Here is a 5,000-nt window from a genome sequence, read left to right on the forward strand (position 1 = left end):
AAAATGATGATGAATTGGAAGAAATGTCGTTAGAACGTTGGAAAAATTCTTTGCTCTATGTGTTCCGGCTCTTTACGTTCAAATCTCACTGAGGTCAACTTTGCTTTCATACCTCTGGAGTCGATAAAATAAACTATCGTCAATTATTAAAGTCGATGTGACTGAATAACTCTTCCCATTAAAATTGCTGGCCTTGTTCTTTGTATTTTTATTATTTTTTTTTTTTTTTGTTATTTTCTGTCGGTATTTTATGTTCAACAGTAATTTTTTTACACGATTACCTCAGGGAAAAATGCTGTTTCGTTTCTTTTTTTCGAATTTCTCATGAACATTTTACTGTGTGATTGAATATAACCGAGAGTTAAAAACAGAGGTGTCACGAAACAAGTTAAATGCTTAAACATATTCGAAAAGTAACCGTATATAACATGAATAGGATTTAAAGGTAACCCGCTCAGAAAAAGCAAGAGGACGAGGGGGTTACCAAGGTAGTGGTTGCAGAAGCCCCCAAAAAGCACGATGTCAAATAAATTACAAACGAAATTTCAAACGAAATTTCAAAACGAAATTTATTTCGTTTGAATATTATTTCAAGAATTTCTTTTTGTTCCAAGTTTTAGTGCGCTTGTAGTTTTCTTTCATTTTCTAAGTTTTACCGTCTTATCTTGTAGAAAGTGTGTGATATTTTTCGAAAGACTGATTTTGCTGTAAGTTTCATCATCTATATATGGAATGCCAAGTACCCTTCAATTACATGGAAAAATGCGAGCATGAAAAGTCATATTCTTAAGATTATAAACCTGGAAAAGTACAGGAAAGTTATTAGACCTGTAAAAGTATAGGACAAGCTATTACTTTTAGTAAAGTAAAGAATAAGAAACTGTTTACTTATCACTCTTTACAGTCCTCATAGTTTAAATTTATTGTACAAAACTGGTCCGCTTATTTGTAAGTTTGTCTAATTAGTCACTTTTTTCTGTATTTAAGGTAGCAACTTAGCCAAATTCTACTTAAATAAGTATAGTGTTATTTGTAAATAACACAAGATTTCAGTCAACGAAAAAAAAAAAAAAATCCAGTGATTCCGGGATTGGGTGAGAGGACCCCACCTCATTTTTTCCGAACCAAAATATGGGATTTGTAGCATATTAGGTCAGGGTACTTGATTCCACGCAAAAAATCGTTTTTTTTTTTTCTTAGTGAAAACCGTGTGGATGTTAATATAAAAATTGATCATAATGTTGTTATTTAGCCTCAAATAAATCCTGATACAGCCAACGTATCATCGAAGACATTCCAGCCTTCAGCAAACCGTCTTTTTAGGGATAATCTAGGACATTACATACAATGGGCGTGTGATTTAGGCAGGGGGATACTTTGGCTGCTATTTTTAGCGTGTCGAGCGACCAGGTAGAGGCTCTTTCATTGGTTCGATTGCGAGATGAGATTTTTTTACACATATATATAATATGTATAAATATCATCGGCAGAAGTTAGAGAGTAAGTCAAAAACTGAGAGTTTCGTATATTGGGATATATCAAACGCGGATTTGTCCATTGTCACTCTGTAACTTCTGACGAAATAACTTCTAAAGTACAAAATTTTGTCAAAAACGTTAAGAGTAAACTCTGTTCTATGTGACACATTCTACCAGTATCAGAAGTCTGAATGTGTTTAGTTAAAAAAAATAAGTTATCTGTACGTCTAATTGAATGGATCCGAAATGGATGAAAGGCAAAGTCGACCTCGGCGGAATTTGAACATAGAACGTAAAGACAGACGAAATACCGCTTCTAAAATACAAAATTTTGTCAAAAACGTTAAGAATAAACCCTGTTCTATGTGACATATTCTACCAGTATCGGAAGTTTGAAAGCGTTTATTAAGAAGAATTAATTAAATAATCTGTACATCAAAGTCGACCTCGGCGAAATTTGAGCTCAAAAAGTAAAGACAGATGAAATACTGTTAAGAATTTTGCCCGGCGCGATAACGTTTCTGCCACCTCGCCGCCTTAGAAAAATAGACATTCATTTTAGTAATGTACTCTATATTCTTATTGCTAAAACGTTACTCCCTTACTTACTGACATGAAATTTCGTAACATTTTACCTCGTATCTCTTTTTTTTTTACTAATTTTTTTTTCAATGCGACTAGCGATACTGAATTCTTCAAGAACGTTTCTATCATTTAAGCCTAAGAAAGATATACTTTTAATTTAGAATTAACATTGCACCGAAACAGATAAAAGAGGAATAGGATCCTATCAGCTTTAAACGGAGTCTAGACAGCTTTCTTCAAAGAATACCAGACAAGCCACCCATACCTGGATACAACTCACTACTTGAATGGACCATAGACAAATCTTGACTGTAAAAAGGATTTAGATAATCCTATCAGGTGGTGCTATTATGTTAGACATGTCCTGGGCCAATCTTTGGTCGAAACATATCTAAGTTTTATCTAAGTTCTAAGTTTTATGTTAATTGAAGATGAATATCTGCCTTACTGCCCCCTTGAGGTCGCAAATAGTCTGACGTAGCTTTTTTCCTACGGAACCAAATCTCAAACTATTTATGCCAAAGTATAGCTGAGGAGGTGTCCCCTTTAAAACTGTTAACAGTTTGCAATTTAGTTGAGCACTGAATTAGTGGTGAAGCTTGGAACCTGCTGCGATTGACAAAATGGTGGACTTAAGAAAATATTCAACCACGACCGTGGTTGAATGATAGCATTTAATTTCAAAAGCTATTATCGCTTTATTACTTTCAGTATTCAACCTCCATGTTTGGCCTAAGTAACATTACTCTTAAAAAGCCTTTTTTTTTTCATATAATATTTTTAATTTTCGGAAGAAGACCTAATTTTGCTAGTCACTTTCGTTACCCACAATTCGGCATTTTACTTCTTTGTCCTTACATCTTCCGTTATTGTTCTTCCTAAATATGTAAAATTATAAATATTTTTTGAACATCTTCTCAATAGCTTTACTTCAATTGAATACTGCTTTTATGTTTTCTACACTTATTTCCTTTCTATGTTATCTTACATTTGTATCAAGGCGTGTGACTACATCTCTAAGTTCTTTATTCCATGCTATTAAATCACTGACATTTTTATTTTCATTTACTCTTGGTTTCTGTCATTATGCATTCCAAAAACACGAAAAATGTCAAGCCAAAAAATGTCATTTTGCTCTCTGTTATTTTACATTAGATTTGGTGAATTTCTAGACATAACGTGGAAGTTTACCTAATGAACATAAAGATTTTGTGTCCTTGCATATTCTTATCATTCCATTATAGCATTTACCATTTGAAAATTAATATTATATTTTATCCTAACAAAGTATTTTTTCCAAGTTACAGATGAATTATTAAAAAAGATTTTTTTTTTTTTCAATGAATTTGTGCTATAGGTCTGACGGGTGCTCCAAGTATGTTTTGCGCTAAAATGTTAAATTCTACTCAACAGTATTTCTCCTTTCTTGGAAATAAGCTTTTTTTTTCTCTCATATAACTTTTATTGTTTCATTTGGACACTAGTATGATATAATGCTGAATTTGGCTTGGATGGGTAAAGTTATTTTCGTGCTGTCTGGCTTTTCCCTACTTTGGCAGTGGTATAACTATTCTTTCTCATTTACCTGGCTATTCTCCATTTACAATTGTTAATACTATTGCAAATTTTACAAAGAATCTCTGTTGTATATAGGGTAGGTAAAGCAGATACTGTTGGGCTGGGCCACATTGTCTTCTTTTATGCTTCTTAAATCTGAGTTAATATTCCGTCATATTTTCGGGTACGATAATAGAAGACCGACAATATAATTTTTTGTTCATTTCAATAAACAATGTTCTGCATCTAATAATTTCAATCTGCATGTCAACGAAGGAAATCACTTCTGCATTAATACATTACAAATTTACAAGAAACGTCCTCTATTTTGGTTAGAAGGTCTTAAATCGATTTTAACTTTAAATCTATATAAAATTTAGTTTAACATAGAAGAATAAGATTAAGGCAAAGTTTAACTTTTTTTAAATACCATGAACGATTCCTTAGATGGTTCTCTTCTTCAAAAAACTACAATCGGCAATAGGCGAGAGAATCAAAAGAAGAATAACAACCACAATTATAAAAAAAAAATCACTCGCCAGATCTGTGCATTCAACGCTATAAGCATCGTAAAAGCATCGGAATTATTTCAGAGGGAATACCATTCCGTGGCCAATCCGTTCTAAATGATGTATTCTCGTTCCACGTCCGATTTTATGTGGTTCTTGTTGCTTATGGCAGGCAGTAACGTTCGATTACATCGGCATAAGATACGAAAGTGAAATATGCCTAAACTCAACGACTGGTTCTTATATTTTCCAGCAATCCTAAAAACGTGTTAATGAGCCCTTGCAAAACCACTGCAATCTCTTTTTCAGAGTTGCCTGGCAAATGAGAAGCTCCCGGGTAAATTAATTGAAAACTTAATATACCCCATTCATAACGGCTGGAGCAAAGCAGATGCTAAAAATTACTGGCTTATCTCTCTCTGGCCTCACATAAGAAAAGTCATGGAACAAATTGAGAGAATGAAAATAATCATGTTCCTCGGAGAAAATTACTTCCTTGGTTTTCGATCCAAACATTGCTGCCTAACCCAACTCTAACAACAGTATTCTCAAACGTGAATTATATATCCCCACTTTGCGAAATCCTTGGATAAAGTCGATCGTGGAATGACATATTACATACTGCATGACCTTGGCATAGTCAGAAACCTGGAGGAGTTGTTGCCTGACATTTTAAAAGACACATGTCAAACAGTAGAAGCCCTTGGGGCCGTCTCCCAGAAATAACCGATAGTGGCGTCACACAGAAAAATTTTATGGGCCGACAGCTGTTCATAGCAGCTCTCTCAGGCATGCTCTCAGCTATACAAGTAGCTGTCCTCGGTCCCTCAGACAATGCAAAATTATTACAGGTGATAAAGTACCATGGAAA

The sequence above is a fragment of the Octopus bimaculoides genome, chromosome 1 (genome assembly GCF_046866305.1).
Source record: "Octopus bimaculoides isolate indiv1 chromosome 1, ASM4686630v1, whole genome shotgun sequence".
Lineage (NCBI taxonomy): Eukaryota > Metazoa > Mollusca > Cephalopoda > Octopoda > Octopodidae > Octopus > Octopus bimaculoides.